General features: G+C 36.0%; 1 long non-coding RNA gene across 1 annotated transcript; it reads right to left on the bottom strand.

Moving 5' to 3' along the window:
* Positions 1 to 10,137: 10,137 nt before the first annotated feature.
* LOC127086212 (uncharacterized) lies at positions 10,138 to 12,248 on the bottom strand. The gene is made up of 2 exons (XR_007789428.1): positions 11,760 to 12,248; positions 10,138 to 10,457 (listed from the first exon to the last, which is right to left on the bottom strand). It is a non-coding gene; the product is annotated as an uncharacterized LOC127086212 (long non-coding RNA).
* Positions 12,249 to 25,546: the final 13,298 nt, after the last annotated feature.

The following is a 25,546-nucleotide window of genomic DNA, read 5'->3' as shown; positions in this document are numbered from 1 at the left end:
TTTACCGCTACAATATCATGAGCCTCTCGATATGAGAGTGTTTTGTTTCCGCATTCATGGCTCCTTCTTAAATTCAAGTTCCTTAAAATTATTCTCAAAGCACAAGTCCTCAATTGGATTAATCTAGCTCCTTCTTTTTTCATTCAAGTGATGGTTCGTCACCAGTTTATGTATCTACCAAACTCAATGGCGTGAATTACCATTCTCGAGCTCGTTCCAAGCAAAGGGTGTTTGGAGGTAAGCTGAAACTTGAGTTTTTTGTGACATCATTACTCTTATTAAAGATACATTTAATCCCTTGTATCATGCATAGGACTAGTGAAATATGCCAGTGCATTCATGGATTATTAATTCAATATCTGAATCAATTGCATAATCCATTATGTTCGTGAAAATTTTAGTTGATGTTTGGATTGATCTCAAGGAATGCTTTTCTAAGGTGATTTGGTGCGTATCTCTGGATTGATGCAAGAAATATATGGAATGCAACAAGATTCTAAGTCTTTTATTGATTTTTACTCAGACTTGAAGATTCTATGGGAAGAACTTGAGATTTATCTTCTAATTCATACATGTACTTATTGCATCAAGTTGTCATGTGAGGTTATGCATAATGCTAGAAATCATCATACCACTATGTATGAAATCAGACTATTGATTGGATTGAATCCCAACATTGTTATGGTTAAATCCCATATCATACTCTTAGATCCTACCCCCCCCCCTAAGAACATGATTTTCTCTATAGTGTTGCAACATGAGAGACAAGGAAATTTTACTCCATCTAAAGACACTACTTAAATTGTAAATGTTATGGATTCCCAATATCTCAAAGGTAAATATTATGGTTCAGGTTCCTTTAGTAAAGGAAACAATTGAGTTTGCACTTATTATGGCAGGAATAACAACACCATTAAAACATGTTATGCCAAACATGGCTTCCCTCCTCACATGCAGTGTAAATTTGCTAATCACACTTCCACAGGTGGTAATGATCAAGATATGGAAGTACCTTCTCACTTTCTTGATAAAAAATCGAATACATCATCAATTACTTCTGAACAATATGAGAATCTGATGCATTTTCTCCAACAATCTCTTCTTAACCAACAATTTGCATCTTCAAATCAGGTTCATTCTTTTCCATCAATTGGTAAGTCTTGTTCAAGTTTTTCTTACTCCATCTCTTGTCAAAAATTTACTCTAGAATCTTGGATAATTGATTCAGGAGAAAGTATTCATATGTGTAGTTCCCTTAAATGGTTTCACTCTTACAATGATATTACTCGTATTTGTGTCAAAATGCTTAATGGTCAATTTGCAATAGCCAAACATGCTGAAACTATAATGTATTATTCTAATCTTGTCTTAACAGATATCCTCTATGTACCATCATTTTCTTTAAACCTTATTTTTGTGTCAAAATTGTGTCAATCACTTGATTGCATAGTCCAGTTTGATGGTTTCACTTGTGTTATTCAGGAAGGAGAACCAAGAAGATGTTTGGTTTTTGTGACAAGGTGCAAGAATTGTATTACTTAGTCATGTCAGATAAGATAATGTGTAGTTCTAGCTCCAATCACGTTACTTTGCCTGACAAGGACATTTGGAACTTTAAACTTGTCCACATATTTGTAATTTGTATGCATACTTTACATTCATAGTTTCCTTTCATAAATGTTTATGCAAAACCTGTTTGTGATGTTTGCCACTTTGCAAAAAAAAAAATTCCCTTTTCAAATAGTTACAACAAAGCATTATTTCATTTTGATCTCACACATTTTGACATTTGGGGGCCGATTGCTACTCCATCTATCCATGTCCGCACATACTTTCAAATTGTTATTGATGATTATAATAGATTCACCATGTTAATTCTTATGAAACATAAAGGTGAATCTAGGAAACATGTCATGAATTTCATTAACCTCATTTTAACACAACATAACCATAAAGTCAAGACTTTAAGAACTGATAATGGCCAAGAGCTCAAAATTCCTTATTTCTATAGCTACCATGGCATTATTCATCAAATAAGTTGCGTAGAATCCCCACAGTAAAATAGTCATGTCGATAGTAAACACCAACAAATTTTGAAAATTTCACGAGCTATTCTTTTTCAATCAAATCTACCAAAACCATATCGGTTTTATACTGTAATTCATGTGTCATTCATCATGAATAAAATCCATAGTCTCATCATTGATAACAAATCTACATATTTCATTATGACTCAACATCATCCTAACACGCATGATCTTAAAGTTTTTTATTCTCTTGTATTTGCATCTACCTACATGCACAAAGAACCAAGCTTTCCCCTAGAGAAAGAAAGCGTGTTTTCCTTGGCTACAAACCTGGTATTAAGGGAACAATTCTCTTAGACATAAATACCAAAGAGATATTTGTATTAAGGAACCTTATACATCATAAAAACATATTACCTTATAAACCTCACTCTTCCCCATCAAGCTGGACAAACACACATCCTATCACAAATGACCATACACACCAGCCTATCACAAATGACCATAGATTTCCTACTTACCACCCTATTATTTTTCAACCTGATTCCAACCCTCACACTAAAACTGAACATAATGTCTCACTTGTTGATCATAATTATCCCACTAAACCTGACCATGAACATGATAATATATCACCTGACACAGTTCACAATAACCAAGAAAGCCACACTAGACATGTTAACAAATACATACTTCATCATATTAACATAACTATGTGGGCAATTCTTCATCAAGTCACAAGAAATCATCATCTTCATGTATTATATATCCTATTTCATCTTTTCATTCTTTTGATCATTTGTCCTCATCACAAAAATCTTTTTCCATGTCTGTCACAAATTATTTTGAGCCTAAGTCATACCTAGACACATGTAAACATGATCATTGGGTGAAAGCTATGAAAACTGAGCTAGATGCATTAGCTGCTAACAACACTTGGCAGTTATTTGTTAAACCATCTCATGTAAAACCAATTGGTATCATATGGGTAGATAAGGTGAAACAAAAAATTGTTGGTTCTAGTGAGAGATACAAATCAAGATTAATGGCTAAAGGCCACAATCAAATAGAATGACTGTATTTCTTTGATACCCTTTCCTATGTAGCAAAATTTACAACAGTTAAAATTCTCATTTCTCTAGATATTTGATAGATTCATCAGTTAGATGTAAACAATGTCTTCTTGCATGGAGGCCTACAAGGAAATGTTTACATGCCTATTCTTGATGGTGTTCAAGCCAATCCTAACAAAGTATGCAAATTACAAAAGAGTTTGTATGGTTTGAAACAAGCCAACAGAAAAAGGTATGAAAAATTAACTTAGTTACTTCTACAAGAAGGTTATCAACAATCCATTTATGATTACTCCTTGTTGACACTTATACATGAAGGTAACTTCATTACTCTCTTAGTGTATGTTGATGATATCATTACAGCAGGAACTTCCCTTGTAGAATTCAATATAATAAAAAACATCCTAGACAAAAGTTTAAAAATCAAAGATCTTGGCATTCTCAAATATTTTATAGGATTAGAAGTGACACATTCCATAGAAGGTATCTGCATTTCTCATAGGAAGTACTTCCTATATCTTCTTGAATCATTTGGGTTCCTTAGATCAAAACAAACTAGAACTTCTCTTGGCCCATCCCCAAAGCTTCATCAATATGAGATCCAACCTTTTGAAGATATTTCAGGTTGTAGAAGGCTCATTGGCAAGCTATTATATCTAAACACCATCAGACCTGTCATAATTTTAGCTACTCAACAATTTAGTCAGTTTCAGAATTGACCAACCATTACTCATTTTAAAGAAACTTCCAGAGTAATTTGATATTTAAAGCATAATCCTAACAGAGATATTATGTTCCCAAGAAGCCCTGATACACAAATTAGAGGCTATGAAGGTGCGGGTTGGGCCGATTGTCTTGATTCAAGAAGATCGACTACTGGTTTTATTTTCTTCTTAGGAAATTCGCTAGTATCATGGAGAGCAAAGAAACAGCCAACCATATCAAGGTCATCTTCAGAAGTAGAATATAGAGCTTTATCAACTGTAACATGTGAGTTATAATGACTTGTTGTTCCTTTTAAACGACATATGAATCAAATGTAACAAACATATGTGTTATATTGTGATTCTCAAAGTTCCATACACATTGCTTCAAATTCAGTTTTTCATGAAATAACAAAAAATTTGGAGATTAATTATCATTTTTGTAAGAGAAAAGTTTAAAAGAAATGTCTTAAAGCTCTTACCAATATCCACACAAGAACAAGTTGTTGATTTTTTAACAAAACCTTTAGCTTCACCAAAATTCGAGAAATTTGTATCCAAGCTTGGAATGATAAACATATATCATGGTCAAGCTTGTGAGAGTGTGTTAAATGATGACATGACATGAGATAGATGATAGTCATGCCCCGTAGATGAAGAACATGTGGTAATTTGTTGCACAAGTCACTGCATTTTCCCTTTTGTGACTGTCATAACAAAATTTTAAAATTCTTTTATGAATGTTTATGTACATGCTAGTGCATAATGGTTATGGTGTAGTCATCTAATTAATTCTATATATACTTGTGATTCAATGTATATTGATCAAGTTGAATAATCAAGAATTCAATTTTAATCTCTTTCTGTTTTCTTGTTTCAAGCTCTTTCCATGGAGTTTCCATTAAGATTTTACTTTCTCGACAGTTGTACTAATCTTATTTGAAAATTAAATCAAACACGTGAAAATGATTATTTTGAAACAATTTAGGGCCGGTTTGTTTTACCTTTAAAAAATTATTTTTTCTTTATATTTTTAAAATGGATGTTATCAAACTATTTGCTCAAATATTACAAGTTTTTTAATATATTTTTTTAAAAATCGAAAGACTAATTTTTACATCCTCTAACATAAACATACATTATTGAAGATCAAAACATAGTCAAAATCGCAATTTAAAAAAAAATTGTATTTCAAAAATGATTTTTATGAAAAACTATTTGAAATAGTTTCAAAATTAAATATTTTTTAAAAATTTTGATATACAATAAAAATTTAAATAAAATGATGAAATGTCTAAAATAATATTTTAAAAATAACAATTCAAATCAAATTTTTATTTAAAGCTTTTATAAAAAAATTAAGTTTTTTTACACTAAATTATGTTAACTATAAAAATTATTTTTAAAAAAAAGGCCAAAACAAACTAGCATTTATTACTAAACTTTTGGTGATAAAATTTATTTCTCGTATAAAACACTAGTGATAAAATTCTCCATTGAGACTTCAACTAGTATTACATTCTTAAGATTGAATTCAAACTCTAAATCATTATTAATCCTGAAGAAATCTGATCTATTTCATCCAACCCTGAAGAGGTAATTAATTTAGCATCAAATACAAAGGAAAAAAACTGTACTTTGTCCATCAAAGGTTAATAAATTGATTTCTAATGGGCCAATATGAAAAAGAAAGAAAAAAAAGACAGTGATGTTGATACGTGATCTTGCATCAATATAAGAAAGCAAAAAGTACAGGAATAAAAAAAAGTTGATAATGTTAATAAAATAAAGGAATAAAACATGGGCACATTTACTTGTTGGAAGGCATTTAAGTTTGTCTATGCCATTTCATACTAAAGATGATGATTGTCCTTGTTTGCAAATCTCAATTATTTTGTTGAATCAAACTTTAGTGCATTTATTATTGTTTTAACCCATTCCAAAATCTCTCGTAGATATGGGAAATACGGGGGAAAATGAATTACCCCTCTCAAATAAACATACTTGCAATTAAAGCTTTCACTATCTTAATGGAATAATTTAATCGGTGATTAGAGTCTATTAGATCATGATGTTAAGATCTACAAATTAATCAAATATATTTATAGTAAAAAAAAAGTCAATAATTTGAAATTTCTGATCTCAATTATTGACATAGTGTTCGTAAACAAGACAAAGGTAATTGATACGACTGTCTTGGAAGGTATATAACTCGGATTATTGATACGACACTTAATTTTGTGGTATAGGCACCACATATATACAAAAGCTAAGATGTTATTATTATTTTATTTTTTTGTCAATAAAAATAAAAATAAATGATAAATATGTTTCTCACAATTTTGTATGTGAGGGTTTTTACTATTTGGCCGTGTTGGGTATGTGAATTAGATTTGTGATAAATTCATAGAGGTGAACTCTTGATACGGTGGTGTGGATCTTCGGCTTGACAACAAGGTGGTGAACCTGCAAGATTAGCACTTGAACGCGCAAATCAATTACAAAATTTAAAATGGGTAATGTGTAAGTCTTAAAAGAGTGTGTACCTTATGTTTTATGTATGTCAGTTATATGTGTTAGACAATTTTAACGGGCTTCGCCATATTGACCTTAGCACTAGTTACATGTGTTAGACAATTTTAATGGGTTTCGCCATATTGGCCTTAGCACTTGGATCTTACCTGTATTGAGCCTTTTTCTAGTCCAAAACACATGCCCCGAAGATTTGCTAGGTGTTTTATTAGTTGGGAAACCTTCCGAAGTCGAGGTCAATACCTCATCATTAAAGTCGAAAATAAGGGGAATTGGGATGACCACGAGGCAGTTGCAGACTTAGTGGAGAACAAACATATTAAATGAACTTCCCATCAATCAGAATCCTACAAAGTCCTAGATTTTGCCTCGACGTCAGTCGCTTGCAGAGACAAAGCTCGAAGATGCTGGTCACAGGATCACTTTGATGAGGCCAACAATTATTACCTTGTTCCCACACCTCCCTCAATGTCAACAAAAGGGCCATTCAAGTTGAATTAATTTCATTTTTTTGAACCGTTAATCAGTACATAAGATATTATGGGCGTGGCCTCTACTGATGACAGAAGGCAACTTTTTGGTATTAGAACAAATTTTAGCATGTCTGATTGGTGTTTACTCATATTATGGGTGTGGCCTCTACGGAGTTGAAGAGCCCTTGTCTTCCCCAAATTAATTCAATGAGGGCGACACCTAATCTTCCCACAAAGGAGGTTAGGGCTTCATGAGTTAAAGTAGGAAAGACGTACCTAGGACCAACTCATTCGTCTCTTAAGAGACGAAGCAAAAGGAACAATGATCAGACTACCATTTTAGTTGGGATTAAGAGGAAACGTGGAAACGATCCCCTTGAGAAGATACCCCATAAAAGAAACTTAAATTATCCAGAGAGGTTCCTTCCACTACTTCCCTGGCAGGCCGTGATGGTTCCTAGGGGCGGCGAAACATGCCCGACCCGTTGGCTCTTTTGCCCAAACTTTTTTGTAGGGCGGGCCAAGGTTTTAATATTGCACCCTCTAATATGCCCAACCTATTATTTTGCTGACGCAAACATTAACTTAAGTTTTTACAATTTTTAGCCTAAAATGGTACAACGCTCGTTGGCCCTCCCTGCCTCACCCTTATTTTTGTGCATGGTGGGTTAAGGTTTAAGCCCACACCTACATAATTCCCTCCCCACCCACCCCATTATTTTGTGGGTTTTACGGGGCAGGCTTAAATGTTTCGCACCCCTAATGATTCCCATCCTACCAAGCTTCCCATTATTTTTGGATGTTTGGTGCCTCACATTGCTCCAAAAATAAAAGCTTGCATATCTTCTGAGAATTATGCTTATGTTCTAAACATTTCACAGATAAGTAAGTTGAGGTCATTAGCAGAGTCAGATTTCCAAATGTTGAGAGTAGCCTCTATCACATCTTTATTCGCGTCTGGTCACGCAGAACTCTCAGCATCGGGAAACCTTCCTTAGAAAATGAAATCCTTAAATAAGTTATATAGCCTTGCCATCTCAAAGGTGCGTTAGCTTTCAGAAAAGTTGTTCGAAGTTTAACTGGGGTTAGATCAACTTTCTTCCCTCAAAGAAAAAAAGAATCTTTACGAAATTTGTATGGAATTTGAGGGCAAGGCATCCAATCTATCGGTCACCCATGAGGAGGAAAAGAAAGCTTCTTATAAAGTGAAGTATTATTTGGAAACTTTGCTCTCTAGTGTCGTGGTACCTGCAAGTGAATTTAAATAAGAGAGAAAAGGATTAATCAGGAAAGGTGAAATCCTTTCAAGAAGAGTTGACTCTTTTACAGAAACATTTTCTAGCTTTTTCAACAGAAGTCCTTAGAGATTCCACTTTCGTGGATCAGTTGGACTTGCTTTGTTCAAACATTCAGGTCCCTCGTGAGTTTTGGAAAAGAGATAACCAACATAATACTTTTTAAAGGATTTATTTTTGTAATATAGCATTATCTTTGGCCTTGTAAATTAAGAAATACTTTGACGCATTTCTTTTCTTACTTATTTGACTATGACCGTTGTCTGTTAAGTTAAGGTTTGTGCCATTTGTGGGGGTTTGGCGTGCCTTTAGCATTCTCATCATTACACGTCCCTCTTGACAGGAGTTGGTGTAATTTAGTGAGATATGTTTTTCCTTTTAGGATTACCCATCCCATCCAAGGGGAGCTGGAGTAATTCTTAAGTATCAAAATTATATTGTTCTGGTCAATGGTTAGGTCCTCGTCCCTGCCCACGAGTTCGAGATGGACGTCTCTTGAGCTCCACCCTTACACTATTGTAGTGGCTAGCTCTTAAGAGGGGGTACTAGTTGTAGCATAATATGTGTTATATCTTGTTACATGTTTTCCTAAAAAGGAAAGCACACATAAAATATATAAAAAAAGAGAATGTTATCATATATAGATACATCAAAGGATTACTTTAAATGTAAATAATAGTTTAATTTTTCACCCTTTTTGATGTTCAGTAAGAATTTAGGTGAAATACCATTTGAGTTTATTAAAGCTCCAAGTTCCTGGTACCTGTTATCCGATTATTGTTTCTAGGATATAAGCCCCCTCTTAGTGATGTCATGTATCATATATGTTCCTTCCCAATTCTTCACAAGCTTGCAGTCTCTGGCGTTCTTACCCCCAATATCGGCCCATTGTAGTATGAGGTCTCTGATTTGGAACTCCCTAGGTCGAACACGCTGATTGTAGCTTGTTTGATGATGGCGCCAGCGAGAGAGGTGGAATCCCTTCTTTCATATAAGAAGTTTATTTCCTATATGAGTGCCCCATTATTGTCTTCCTCAGGTAATGGGTGTGTTATTTTCCAACTTATTTCTTTGACCTCAATTGAAATGAAAGCCTCAGTACCAAAAGTTACACACAAAGGAGTTTCTCTGGTTGTTGAATGAGGGGTCTTCCTATATGCCCATAAGACGTGTGAGTATTCATCTTCCCAATTTTCATTGGAAGCCTCAAGTCTTTGCATCACTCGCCTCAACAAACCTTGCTTGGTTGTCTCCGTTTGTTCGTTTGTTTGGAGATGTTCTACCTATCATTCCTATTGGATTGATGCCATACCCAAAAATTCGACATGCCCTTTCTCATTTCATATGGCCCATGATTCCTCATTTCATCAGCGTTGTCCTACCCTAATAATCCATTGTAGGATCATCCATCTATATCATTCATTTACAATTTCATTTTTCAAATCATTGATTCAAAGGGCCTTGCTTATTTATGGTACAAAGCTAGTTAATCAAGCTTAGTCTATGTCTTGACTATTTTTGCATAACAATGATGATTTATTCACTCTTTATGGATCAATGCTTGTGGAATCCTAAATATTGATGTTTGAGATCTAGGTTTATGTGGACTGTATCATGGTATTGGATTTGATCATGGAACCCTAGTTCTTGACTTCCCCATGGCATTGGTGTTGATTGTGGATTGCAAATATCACATTGGACAACCATGAAAGATTAACTTTGATTCGTTAAATCTCTAATGGGTTTGTTTATTACACTAGTCCATTATTTGTTTGGTGGATTCAAGGCTAGGCATTGTGGTTCATTCAAGAGTCAAGATTCATACAAGATCAAATTACAAAATTCAAATTCATATTCAAATACAATTTGGAGGGAAATTTCGTCTTTTTTAAGATACAAGCTACATTTATTTCAAGAAGGCCTTTTTCATTTCAAAATTATTCAAGTTCATTTCAAAGACTAAGATGCATTCAAGTATGCATTTGGACTCATGTTATGCAAAGAAAACACACTACTTGGAACATAAGTTATAATTCACTTTAAAAAGCCTTTTTCTCATTACAAACCGTCAAATTTACATTTTAAACATCCATTTCAAGTTACACCAAGAAAACCCTATTTCTGGCCTAGGTTAACTTTTGGTCAACTATTGACTTTTTGGTCAAACAGTTGACCAAAGTCAACTACTTATTTTGAACCCTAATCCTCCTTGTTTTCCATTCCTAAGCCATCTCTTTTTTGGTCCAACATCCTTCATAGATCTTCAAGTCTTTAAGGTATCTTCATGAAAACACCTTGATTCATGCCTTGCCAAATCTACATATCATGCCAAGATGACTCCATCTCATCACCCCTGCACACACACGTATGTTAGTCATTACATATGATTCACACAACAAGTTTCAACATATTTCCACAATAATACACCACAATCAAATTTTATCTATGCTAACATGAATTTTGACAAACATCTACATACAAATCCAACACTTGTAAACCAATTCACTATTAACACATTCAAGCATTATACCATTCATATTACATAAACATCCTAACAGTCCAATCCAACACTAACAACATAGCAGTTAACAACCATTCTCAAGCCACTGAATACAAATACTCCACCTCATTTCAACACTCCTTACTAACCTATAATTCAAGCATCAGATAGCAGCTAATTCAAACATCAATCCCTATACACGATTCATGCATAACAACCAACAACTCATAAACCATAAGTTTATAACAACATGCATCTAACATCAACACATAAATGAACAAACTCATAACTTCCAACAATTCAAACTAATTGCATAACATTCCTCACAACCATACTAACATTTCAATAGCTAATTCAAATCATCAATCTAACACAGTCACTAACATTTATATTCATAACACAACAAGGGTAACAAAATACTAACAGTCTGCATCTCTTTTTATTAACAACTAACAAACTCACTTCACATGGCTCCAATCCAAAACCACCAGCAAGCATCATTCTAATTGCAACATCAAACATAACTAAATAACTAATAACAACCACTCTAACTCTAATTTAACTTAAGCATTACTAATTCCCATTCAAGTTCATAATTGTATCCTATCACGGCTTTAACAATGTCAATAATTACTAAGTATTCTTAACAGATGCAGTTAACTAACTTAACCAACCCTAACTTCCATCCAAAACTAACTGCTAACTGATTTCTAATTTCAAGGTAATTTCCATTGAATTTCTGCTACATTTTGATTGGATTTCTAACAGAATTTGGAGAGAGGGAAATCTATAAATAACAGCTCAATCACAATTCATAGGGGGGTTCATCACCATCACAATTTCACCAATTTCATAGGATCACCCTTTCAATCTTCATCTCCCTCATTCACTCGTCATCTCTCTGAACTCACCCTCACCAAAACTCCCATCCATAGTTATTGAAGCTTCACGTGGAAGCTTCAATTGGTTGAGCTAAAGCCTCAAGCCTCACACCCTGCAATCGTACACAATCCTCAATCTCTCTGCAATTCACACGCAAACATCAACAACAACACACACTCATATCCTACGTACTAAATAATTTGGGAAGAAGAAGAAAGAATCAATGAAGAAGGAGAAGAGAGAATCAAGCACATTGAAGCACACATGCATTACCTTCGTCTTCTTCTTCGTTTGCACCTTCGAATTTAACACTCACCGAGGAATTTATCCTCTTCATAGGTAAGTCATTCCACATTTGTTCGCTTCTACCTAGTTACCACTATGTAGCTTGACGCACGAGGAATCAAAGCCCTAAGGAATTAGGCTTTGATTCCTCCTCAACTGCGTTTAATTCCAAATTCAATATTTAGGGTTCTTAGTGTTTTTGTCTCGATTTGAGAAGCTGGTAGAGTTTTAGGAAGATTAAAGGTCAGAATGAGAGAGAGGGCGTTAAGAGGCTTAATTTGGTGGTGAGTTTTTTTGGTTTGTACCAATTATGTCGCCTCCGGCGTGGCGGAGCCACTTTCGATGGAAAAGCCATGTTTGAGAGCAAAAGACAAATTTTGAACAAAAACATGAAAAACGTGTCAATTGAGATTGCCCTAACTTGTGGGCTTGGGCCACAAGGTCTGTGTTTTACTCTCTGTACCCCACTTCTCCATGCAACACACCCCTCCTGATGGCTTGCTGAATAACAAACACATAGCCTTGGGCCCCCTCTTGAGGCCAACAACAAATGCATCTCTCTTTCTTTTGCTTTTTTATTTTATTTTTGATCTTTGTTTGTTTTTAATACCATTTATATCTTTTAATTCATTTTAGTTTTTTTAAGATACAATTTAATACTTGTTCTTTCCATTATTTTGATGTAAACAATACTTTGAAAAATAAATACATACTTAGATTTTAGGTTAATTGTTTACCTTTTAATCCATCTTTTTAAAAATTAACAAAATAATGATGCACCATTAGATTAGAGATAAATCCTTAATTTTTAGGCTAATTTATAATTTATAATTTTTTAAGAAAATAATAAGCTAAAGTTCATGTAGTTTTTAGGTTAGCTTTAAACTTAGAATTTTGATGCATGATATTGTTTTAATTTTCCTTAGAATTTAGGTTTACAAATACATGTGCTTTCGTAACTTGATCTTACTCTTAATTGATGAATTTGATTAAAGCCTTCTTTGATCAACTAATCCTTTCACATTATGTCTAATCCCTCTGTCCAGTCAAGTGATCAGAAACCTCTTGATCACTTGATAATACTGGTCCTCTATACTTGCATTGCATTGGACATCCCAAAACCTCACCTCAATTTCAAGACTTCATCCTCAAGTAAAATCCAGATTGCACAATCAAGACCTTGAAGGCATTGTACATAGAGACAAGAGCACTGTTCAAAGCACAACAAAAAGAATCTTCTTCAGCGCTTGTCAATCATGATGAGAATTACACGCTAGGAGACTTAAGCAACAAAGAATAATGAGAGATAATTTTTCCTATCCTTGTATAGAGTGTCTCTGCGTATGGGGCGTAGGCCCTAGTTATTCAGAGTATTATCCTTCGTTCATAGACTTTAGTGTAATTCAAATCAAGTGATTGTCAAGTTTACTTCCCCATAGAAAGCACTTCTACACTTCAACATTGCACCATTTCCTCATCAACAATACTCTCTTCTTTGGACCAACTGTTGCATTCTTTGGACTTGCATACATTCTTTGGGTTAAGCACCTCATGGTTAAACGCCCATCTCTGAATCAATTTCTTCATACATTGCCTTATAGAGTTATATACTCTGGAAACTTTTCCCATTTCCTTATAGACTTACAGACTCCCGCAACTTTTTCATCTTGCCTTATAGAGTTACACACTCTAGCAACTTTTCCCATTAACTTATAGGGTTTCAGACTCTAGCAATCTCTATTTTTTCCTTGTAGAGTTATAAACTCTGGTAATCTTTCTTTCTGCCCTATAGAGTTACAGACTCTCGCAAGCTCTCTTCCAGTCCTATAGAGTTACAAACTCTGGAAAACCTTTCATTCTGCCTTGTAGAATTATAGACTCTGGAAGACTTTATTTCTTCCTTGTTTAGTTACAAACTCTAGCAATCATTCATTCAGTCTTGTAGAGTTACAGACTCTAGTAAACTTCTCATCCTGCCTTACAGAGTTACAGACTCTGGAAAACTTTCATGCACTGCCCTGTTGAGTTAAAGACTCTAGAAAACCTTCATACAATGCCATATGGAGTTATAGACTCTGGAACACTCCTTTTTCTTTTATGTTGCCTTGGAAAATCCTATAATCCTTGCATTGGACACACCGTCTATTGGTTAACTCCACACTCTTTGACTCAAATACCACATCCTCTTTCTCCTTTAGGCTAAACACCACCTATTGGTTAATGCCATATGCTTTTATTCTTTTTGGATAATCACCATTTTGGAAACCTAGCCAACTCTTTCATTTTTAGTTCCTATACTTAGTTCTATGAACTATGAGCCCTGATTTCCTCATTGCACTATAAGAATACAGAGACACAAGGATTCGGACCCTCAGCAAGCACACTAATTATTAAACATGTTTTTCCTTTACCATTCTCAAGTAACCTTTAGATGATAACACCCATCCGAGCAAAGAACAATCAAAATGGTTCCCGTTGAGTACAACGGATATGAGAAATGTTAATACCTTCCTCTTGCATAACCTACTTCCTTACCCATTTCTCTTCCTTTGGATTTTATCGATGTTTTCCCTTTCCTTCGGGAATAAATAAAGTTCGACGGTGACTCTTTTCTATTTTGAGCGTGCGATGTGCTCATGTATTTTTCACGGTGCGACAATTGGCCCTTTAGAATGACTTCATTTTAGAAAAACAACAACTTGGAGAAATGTCCAAGTATTCAAGATTGGTCTAGTTGCTAAACATGTATGAAGATACAGAAAGGACACATTCTGGGCATGATGCTCCAACATGTTGGTACAATATATGGGCCTTGTGCAACAGGCACAAAAATCTTGCGTTTTGAAGCGTGTTCTGCAGAAGATTTATTAAAGATTTTATTATCATTGATTTAACAATATGATTAAATTATTTGTTTGACAGATGGATGACGTTTAATTCAGATTTAAATTAAGATTTAAATTTGAATTTGAATTAAAAATAAAGCATATCTTATTGGAGATATTCAAGGAGCAAATCAAATTTCCAATAGATTCTACATTAATTCTAGAAGTATTCAAAGATATTAGAGTGTCTATGTTTTGTGTTGTGAATTTACGCTAATACCTTTTAAGGATTCAAATCAAATTAGAGTTACATTTCTATATAAGGAGATCAAACCTATACTGGAAATCAAGCACTCCCATTGAAGATCTTAGAGTGTCTATGTTTTGTGTTGTGAATTTACGCTAATACCTTTAAAGGATTAGTGTTAAATCTTTACGTACTCCTCTACGTTTCAGTAACTTAGCATAAAAGGTTTGTCTAGTTGATTTGTAGTCAACATTATTTATGCACACCTTTATGTTTTAGTAACTTGACATAAAAGGTTTGTCTAGTTGAGTTATAACTTTCAACATTCTTTATCTTATGAAGATTAAAGTTGATCACTAAGGTTTAATGGTTGTTTCTCCCTGTCACTAGGATTGTGGCAGAGAAGAAAGTGATTAGGTTCTCATATTTAGGGAAAAGATCTAAATAGAAAGCCATCGGATAATGTTTAGAAGAGGCATTGAACAACATATGGTTTGTTGTTGCTTGTAAGTCTAAATATACAAAACTACTAATAGTGAATTTCCTTTCTTGGGTTATGGACCCAACCCCCATACATAAGTGTAGTTTCACCAAACTGGGTAAACAATTTGATTGTCTTCTTTATTGATTTTCTGCTCCATCATCTATTACTAGTTAGTTTATTGTTTCTGGTATATCTTGTCACACCCGTTGTTGGAGCATTATGTTTGACATCTATCCTCCGAGGAACAAAATTTCAATATCGAACCAAATTATTGTTTGACTTTTAATTATTATAATAAGTTCTTTAACTTCTTTTCTACGAATTGGATTCCATTATCTGTCACGATAGCCTAGGGAACTCCGAACCTGACCAGGATATTCCTTTAAAAAAAATTTAGGATGTATGCTGCCATGACCTTTGACAAAGCCTTCACTTCAACCCACTTTGTAAAATATTCAACTTCAACTATAAAATATTTAAGCTAACCCAACGCTAAAGGAAATGGATCGAGAATGTTCATACTCCACTTTAAAAAGGGATAGGGTGACACTTGTCATACCCTAATTTTCTCCATAGATTAATAAGTTCATTCATTCATCATGACACTTGCTTCATCTGCATATCATGACATACATTTCTTTAAGAATAATGCCTAAAACATCAACCAAAATAAAATTTTGTTTTTACAGACATATACCGGTTGAATCCATTTGACTTGTTTTGCTTCCTTTGTTTACTAACCCTCTAACACTTATGTTTCATTGTTTAACTTGTATATTAATCACTTGTTAACTTTTAAATATTAAGTGATACGATCTTCCATTTGTCAAAACATTGATAGAAGGACTTGGGATTGTATAACTTTCATTGTTTCAAATCTATTGTTAGATGGTCAAAGGTCATCTTTAATACTTTGCATCAATGATAAGTTATCCCTTGATGCGTCATATTTTAAGTCCTTTGACCTATGGATAGATAATCCTCAAATATTTACTTTGTACATTTTACTAACCACTAACTATACTTCACTAACTCTGTTCATCACTAACCATTGTTATTGTGATCTTGTTATTATTATCTTGTGATTTATTTTATGTCAATCATATTGAATTGTAATTTACTTTCAAGAACTCATCACCATCATCATTGTACATATCTCTCATACTTGTTTATTATTGTCATTTACTTATTATCATCATATAATCAAAAACATTAAAAATATGATAAAATTATAAGACCAAAATGATGCATTTGACTTGTAATCATCATTGGACTTAGAGGATTTCATTTAGGACCCTTTCTTGGAGACCTTGTCCTTAATATTTTGACACTTTGCCTCAACATTGGATTTCATCTGTAACTTACATTCCTGTTGTAAGAATGGAATTAGGGCACTACCCTAGGGAGACATGACTGTAAGACCATTATCCTTTATTAGCTTAGGTCACTTTTGCACACACAAGGCTTTCTATTGGGCTATCTCACAATGAGACCCTTTACTTTCTTGCTTGGTTACTTTGTATATCCATTATACATCACCAATTTCACAAGCAAATAAATAAACCCTTGATCTAACGTTAAGCGACATTTTCATAATCAAATTCAAAAAACAATAAAACTACGATTAGTATTGTGCGCCACGAGCCTTAAGTGGTGGGAAATGAGTAAGGATGGAGATTTTCTACCCTTACTTTGATTATTTTGGATACATGATGCTTGGCTTGTTTGTCTAGAATATTCATCTTCGACCATAGACTTTAGTGCAATCTAATCACAAATACTCTTTTTCATAAATCCTTTTTCAAGGTAAAATCAACATCAACCCATCAAATTCATTTTTGGGCCTTAGGGCACCACACCAAAAACCCTTTTCTCAGAGGTAAAATCAACAAACCCACAAACATTTTCTACTCCGAACTATGGAGCTCTGATTCTTCATCACTTGATGAATAATACGTAGGCACAAGGGCCACAATCCTTGGCGAGCATAATAATAAAAAACCCAAATCCCTCACACTCTTTTTGAAAATAAAGCAATAAGCAGATAAATACTCACGCACGCAGACAACTTAAATGGTTCCCATGGAGTACCATGGACATGAGGGGTACTAATACCTTCCCCTTGCATAATCGACTTCCGAACCAAATCTCGGTTGTGAGACTGTTTCCTTATCCTTTTCTTTTTTCCTTTTGAGGGTTTTATCGACTATTTTCCCTCTCCTATCCGAAAGAGTAACTCAAATAAAATTTGGTGGAGACTCTTCTGTTTTCGCCTTTTCTCCTCGAGAAGGCGATTCTTTTGTTAAGTCCTCCCGGTTCACTCTGAAACCTCGATTGCGATAGCTGGCGACTCTGCTGAGGATCCGGTTTCCCTAAGCAAGTCAAGCCTAGTTTAGGTTATATTTTTTTTGCGTGTTTGGGGTTTATCCTCTTATTTTTTGTTTTGTTTTTTATTTGTTGCTTTCTATATTAACTGTATATATTATTATTATTATTTATCTGTGACTTTGGCTCTGTGACAATGAATGAAAAATGGTTAATAATGATTGCAATTAAGCCCTGTGTGAAAGAATCTCCACCCGAGTTTAAGAGTATGTTTGAGATAAGAGAGGTTGAGTAGTTTTATCCACCGAGAAGCTTTTCTCATAAGGGATATGCGAGAACCCTACTTAGTGGTATACTCTTTTAAAGGCCTTGATGATCGTCGAGGTTTTGGCGTAAGCATCCTTATCTTCATTAGAGTCTGTGACCCTAAGACCCCTTTTGTAGAACATTTAACCTTGGCCAGCCTAGACTGATGCTCATGTAGTATAGGTCCCCGAGGAGCTTTCCTCACGAGGATCGATACGAAGATCTAGCTTAGAGTAGATTTATTTGATGGAGCTATCGTCTAGCAAGTAAATTAACATAAGCGGTGGATAATCAAGGAAGTCCATGACTCTAAGAGCAATGTCTTATACCCAATTTCTCAAAAGCCATAGATCTTGCAAAGTTAGAACCTTGATTTGAAAGTAGTAATTATTAAACCACATTCTTCGTCACAGTGATCTCATATTTTGAACCCCGTGCCGGAGTTCCATGGAAACCAATAAACCGATCATCCATCCATGCATTCATAAACATTCATACATCATTAATCACAATAAACAAAGCTCTTAGAATCTTGTTATTTAACACAGGAAATACAAGAGTTCTTGCAAAAATAATCATGAATCCCTCGTCAAGGAAAAACACTTTCTCTTTCAGATATAAAGATCCAGAAAACTTATACCTTGAAGGTTCTAAGATCTAGGGTTACATCCATCAAAGATAACAATTTTCGAGCTACTTATAGAAATATCTTGGACCTCCTAACTGAAAAAGTTGACTATGAAGCACTCACCACCCTAGCTCAGTACTAAAACGTCTCGTTAAGATGTTTCACATTCCCCGACTTTCAACTGTCCCCAACTTTGGAAGAAATTGATAGGCTTCTCAACTGATCAATCAAAGAATACAACCCCTTCCCCAAGTTGGAAGAGGGATTTACCTTGTCAAAACTCTCTTTAGTCTTGGGTATCAACACCAACGAGCTAGTTGCCAATTGGGGACCAAAGGGTACCGTCAAAGGTCTTACGAAGAAATTCCTAGAAGAACATGCTTGGAAAATGATCAAAGAAGATATGGTTGAGTTATGTAGCGCAACCTTAGCACTGTTGATCCATGGAATTATTCTATTCCCTAACATAGACAATTTTGTAGATCATTTGGCTATAGAAATCTTCCTAACCAACAATCCAATGCCATTCTTGGTTGCAAATTTATATCATACCTTTCATACAAGGCATGAGAAAAAGAGGAGGAACCTTTTTATGTTGTGCTCCCCCCTTACATTTGTGGATGACGACTCATATGCCTCAACGAGGACCCTTTACATATTGCAATCTTTGATGTCCCCGAAGATTCACATCTCTCTCCGCCAATTCTATCCTTTGGTACAAAAGAGAATGGGAGACTAAGGACATCATCTTTAGATGTGGAGGGTTCCCAAATGCCCCTCTAATAGGAACTTGTGGTTGCATCAAATATAATTTCGTGCTACTCAAGAGATAATTGGGGTGTGCTATGTTGAGTCCTCCCGAAGACCGAGACTTTGTACTTTTTGTCATAAAAAATGTGGACCCACTCAATTTAGCCGTGAAAAGAGTGAAGAGATCTTTGACAAGCATAGTTCGAATTGACCGAGAGTGGGGCAAGAAGAACATCTTAGCCAAGGAACCCTACTTTGTATGGGTAAAAGAATGAGCTAGAGTTGTCAAGATGCCTTTCCTTTATGACTCTTCATCATTCCCGTTGATTCTCGAACCGGAGCCTATCTCGCAAGAATATATGGACAAACTTATCGACAAAATACGAGAGCTTGGGTTGGAGAAAACTCAATTATGAGTCCAACTCAGTCGTACCAAGCAACACAATGACATCTTGGAAGATAAGGGTAAGCAAGTCAGTGAGGTGTTCGAGGTTAGCAAGAAGATACTAAGGGAGGTTGAAGGAAAAAGAGTATGGGTTGGTGGTGCTCTACAAGGAGTCAATTCTGAGCTAGACTTCCATAACAACAAGTTGGATCAAGCGTACCGAACTATCAAGGACCTTGAGAAAACTATTGAGAGGTCAAACATAATGAAGAAGGAGGCCCAAGAGGATTACGAGGCCCAAATCCTAGAGCTAAGGACCACTCTCAAAGAGTAAAAGGATCTGTTAGACCAAGAGCAATTTGAAAGGGAGAAAGTGTATCGAAGCTTCTTACGCGAGCAATTCAACCTTGGAAGAGCTTGCGAGCAAATTAATAACTTGAAGATGTGGCTCTACGACTAAGCCTACTTGGAGTTGTAAAATGATCACCTATATTGGGAAGACAAATACTTTGGGAAGAAGCTCAAATGGCTCAAATGGACGGTAGCATCCAAAAACTCCAAACTCTCGACAACAAGTGGAAGAACAAGTATGCTAACATGGATGTCTTGACCAATTACGCCCTCCAAGACTTTACCGAGAAATTGAAGGAGGCGGACTTGATCATGTGCCCCGAAAACACCCCCCTTGAAGTGTTCAACTTTGTCCAATTCTATAAGAAAACGATGGCGGAACTTATCACCGACATCGAAGCTCTCTGCAAGTCTCAAGGGGTTACTTTTATGGTTGACATCTAGTTTGTATGTTTGTTTAATTCAACAACTTGTATTTTGCAATTCTTATGTGCTTGTACTCGTATTATCCCCTACAATGGATGAATGAAGCTTCGTTATGATTCACTTTGTGTGTGTACTTCTTTATTCTTGATTGCAATAATAAAGTGTTTATCGCAATAAGCAACACGATAACTAAGAGCTTTGCATTAATAAAACCTAAAACAAAAAAAATATTCATGCATAATTTGTATTTTCAAAACCAAAAACAAACAAAAAAACTCATTATTCTCCCTTTCTTCAACAGAAACTGACACAACAAGCTGACTTCCCGGCATCACTACTACACACGCCACAATCAGCAAGCTATTATGGACCAACTGGAGCAAAACCAAGCTTCCCTACATGAAGAGGTATTCCAAGTAAGAGCGCAAATGGGAAAGTTGATGAAGACTATTCAAGTCGTCGCCCGTGGGCAAGAAATCATGGCCAAGATCCGAGAGGAGTTGAACCAATGGGCCCATGTTGTTGCTACTCCTATTCCTACTACCATTCCTACAATGGAGAATCATGTGCCTCACTAAGGCAACATTCTAGTCCATATTCCTGTGGGTGCACCCAGTGGTGTTCCTCCGCCTGTTATTAACCCTCCAGTTGTTGAGATTGACAATCAGCAAGATGCTTTCTTTAGTCCGAGAGTTGTCTTCGTGTACAAAGCTTTTGGTCCACCTGCCAACTGTCGCAACGTGAAAAACAACCGGCGGGAAAAACAAAACAAATAGAGCCGCCACCGTGCATTATTTATCCCAAAGAAGGGAAAGGAAACGCTCGAAGTAAACCTGGAAAGGAAATGGTCTTACGACCGGAGATTGCAAGGATCGGGAGTCGGTTACGCAAGGGGAAGGTATTAGCACCCCTCACGTCCGTCGTACTCAACGGGATCCACGCTTAGAAAGATAGAATAAGGTTTCTGAGTAACTGCTCAAAGAATGCACACACACTAGAATAAAACACAGATGGAAGAAGAGGGGAACGGGCTCGCTAGGATATCGCATCCAATGCCTACGTATCTCATCTGGAATGAGAATCAGAGCTACCGTAGTTCGGCTAACGCACGCCAAACAAAACGCTAAACGGAGACGCTGAGACGTCAGAGAAAACACCCAAACACAAACTGGAAACAGAATGCCAATCGCTGGGCTTACATCCGACTCCACAAAAGAAACGCAAATAGGAAACCGACTGCTAATCGCTGGACTTACGTCAGACTCCAAACAAGCAAACACACACAGGAAACCGACTGCCAATCGCTGGACTTACGTCAGACTCCAAACAAGCAAACACACACAGGAAACCGACTGCTAATCGTTGGACTTACGTCAGACTCCAAACACACACAAGAGGGTTGAAAAAAGAAAAGGGCGCCCGGAGAGATCTGCTCATCTCCTGCCTACGTACCTCATCTGGTATGAGGATCAGGGCGACGTAGTTCGGCTAACGCACGCCAAACAAAACGCTAAACGGAGACGCTGAGACGTCAGAGCAAACACCCAAACACAAACTGGAAACGGAATGCCAATCGCTGGGCTTACATCCGACTCCACAAAAGAAACGCAAACAGGAAACCGACTGCCAATCGCTGGACTTACGTCAGACTCCAAACAAGCAAACACACACAGGAAACCGACTGCCAATCGCTGGACTTACGTCAGACTCCAAACAAGCAAACACACACAGGAAACCGACTGCCAATCGCTGGACTTACGTCAGACTCCAAACATACACAAGAGGGTTGAAAAAATAAAAGGGCGCCCGGAGAGATCTGCTCATCTCCTGCCTACGTACCTCATCTGGTATGAGGATCAGGGCGACGTAGTTCCCCTTAACAGGGAAGAAACTTCTATCTTAACCAGAGACTAGGGAGATAACAACTAAAAGGGAGACTACGACTCGAGCCTAGAAGTTGTCATGCAAATGATCCCTATCTCGAAGTCTCTAACAAGAGTTTGACTCACACAGGCAGTGAGTCAACTCAAGTCTATCTCTACGTACGTTCAACTTCCTCGAAAGTTGATCATACGACTCCTATAGAAAGGAGATGAGAAGCAAAACAGATAAACATCAAAAGCAATTAGCACACACTATACACAACCAAGGGGGCTCAAGCAAGGTTGGGCTTTAGTCAAGGGGTCATATTGACCTTGACAAACAAGCCAAATACTGGAATGGGTGGTCAGGCTCTTAACCTCTAACATTGAGAGTTAGGGTGAGCAGATGAACTGGAGATGAGGGTTATGCCTCATAGCTCTTAACCCAGGCCTGGGTGAGCTTGAATCAAAGAATGTGTGGGAGTCCAGAATGAGGAACTCTATTCTACAATGACTGACTCTATATACAAGATTTTGGGTTTTGATTCAAACTGCGTCAACACATAGTGTGAGCAAGATGAAATACACAACTGAATAGCAGGGGATGGATTGCACATCCCTTCTATCTGCCAATGCCTCTTCACTTAGGAGGTCTTTGAAGTACAAGGCACAAAGATAAACAAGCACAAACATTGCCTCTTAAGGAGGGCTTCAGACAGGTGCCTGCCAAAATAACATGACAGGTCTTCCAGACTACATGGAGAATAGGAATTTACCTAAGTGGTATGCCAACCACAAGCAAAGCAACTCAAATAATGAGTTAAAGCGGCTAAAGTACCTGTGAGAAAAGCTAAACCAGTCAATATTTACATTCAGACAAATCAAACAATCAACAATAGTCAGACAACCAATTATCAGACAACAATGATGCAAGGCCTAAGGTGCAATCAAACTAAATTGATTCACCATCCACAAGACCTACAAAACAGCAAGGTTAGTCAACCAAAATAACTTGTATCTCAAGTGATGAGATTATATCAACCAATGTGGCTAATTGCTTGAAAACCTGAAATGCACAACTCAAAATGTGAGTCCAAACCCCTAAGGCAAAGCCTTAGGTCAAAAGTGAAAAAAAAATTCAAAACAGGAGCTAAAACTCAACAGGAATCACATTTAATCAATCATGAACATGTCATAAAAAGTGCCACATCAAAATCATCAAGCTAGGTCATGATATGAGCAAAGGAAGACAATGCACACAACATGATCATCAATTGGACATACAAGATGAGAAAATGCATATTAAATCAGAAATGGCTCAAACAATTCTGGAAATTTTCATGAGCATTCAACACATCAAACACAATTAGCATACCAAAAATTATAAACAGAAGAGATCAATTGATATGGAAATGAAAATGCATAAGCAAACCAACCAATTGTGTGACACAAATTGTCACACCTAAAGTACATGTGTCCCAAACAGTGAAGCCAATATCAAAAAATTCCAAATAAATCAAACAAATCCATCAACATGTTAAGAATCATCATGCAAAATTTCATGGCATTTGGATCAATATTGAGCATTTCATGATAGAAAGAATGAGGCAAGGTCACAAAAGCATACATGTCCACATAATCAGCCACAATTCAAAATCCAGAAAGGGTAAAATCATAAAATCAAAATCAAAAAATTCTAGACATTTCAAGGATCATGTAGCAAAAAACCTGGAATTAATTGGATCATTTTTCAATTAGTTATGATTTTTGGAAGTTTGAAAAAAATATTGAATAAAATGTGACAAAGTATATGAAGAAATTGGAGGGAAATGCAAAATATGAAGCGAAATTTGAAAATATGTCTCCAGGAGGAATCGAAGTGAGGGCGCGCTGGGACCTGAAACGACGTCGTTTCACGCTTTGCCCTAGTACAAAACCAGGCGGACACTAAACGGACGCTAGGTGGACGCTACGGGCGGAAACCACCGTCTTCTTCATGAAGACGGTGGTGGTTACTGTTCACGAATTTTTTTTTCCAGAATTTTAAAATTTTTATATCATCAGAATGGTCATGCAATGTAGGTTACAGATCAACCAATATCTAAAGCTAATTCATCATGAATCGTGAGAATCGATCAAAAATATTTCAACATGTCAAACTTTAATTAAGCATATCTCACTCAATTCTTAACCAAATCACACGAAATTTATATCAGATTGATCAACAAGAGTAGATCTACACTATCATACACATAAAACAGAGAATTAAGGTGATCGAAAATGGGACCTCTTGAAGATCAACTTCTGGAAATGCACGATCCAAGGCTTGGCAAACTTCAAATCTACTCCAGAATACTTGTTATGAAGATTGATGAAGAATTTGAGGCTTGGAACTGTGTAGATCTTGCTTAAATCTCAACTGCCATGGCTATGTTCTTGAGCTTCACCTGCACGATTCTAGTCCAATCTTGATGATCCAAGGCTCGATCTGTACTAAATCCACACCAGGGAACAAGAATATGCAAGAAAATTGGAAGGTTATGTGATGAAAATTTGAATTATGATTGAGAGAAAAAAATGGAGGGAAAAAGTTCTAGATCTAGAAATGGTGAAGAAGTGAAAATTCTGTTATGATTATGTATATATATGATGTGCTAATCCACTCTTAATCAAAATTAAACATGTTTAGTTGAAATTAAGTGAGATAAGGTGTTTTGGCAAAAAAATGAAAATTGGTGGTGCATGGAGTAATCCCACGTGAACAGTGCCAATTGCATGGTTAAATTCACTTAAAACCTTCCAATTAACACAATGGCAATGGTGATTTGTTCCCATGATGCACCGATTTCAAATTTCCAAAATTCCCTCCAAAATGGGCATGGAATGGCAAATGATCATGTGATGGAAATTCATGCAATGTGATGAATGTTTCGAAAATTTCATGTCATGAGAAGCAATTTAGAAAAAGAGGCACCAAATTTGGAGTCATGAATCAAAAGTTATGGCCTTTTGAAGTTCCAAGCACACTTGGCAATGATTTGATCATATCTCCTCAACCATTCATCATAAATTCATGATATTGGACTTTTTGGAAATGGGAGAGAGAGATCTTCAACTTTCGTGTTGGACAAAAATTAATTTGAAGCCTCTTTGATGTCGTAAGATCAAGTTGAACTTGAACCAAAA

This window comes from Lathyrus oleraceus, chromosome 5 (genome assembly GCF_024323335.1).
Source record: "Lathyrus oleraceus cultivar Zhongwan6 chromosome 5, CAAS_Psat_ZW6_1.0, whole genome shotgun sequence".
Taxonomy (NCBI): Eukaryota; Viridiplantae; Streptophyta; class Magnoliopsida; order Fabales; family Fabaceae; genus Lathyrus; species Lathyrus oleraceus.
Note: the sequence above shows the minus strand (reverse complement) of the source record. Positions and strands in the feature narration are given on the sequence as shown.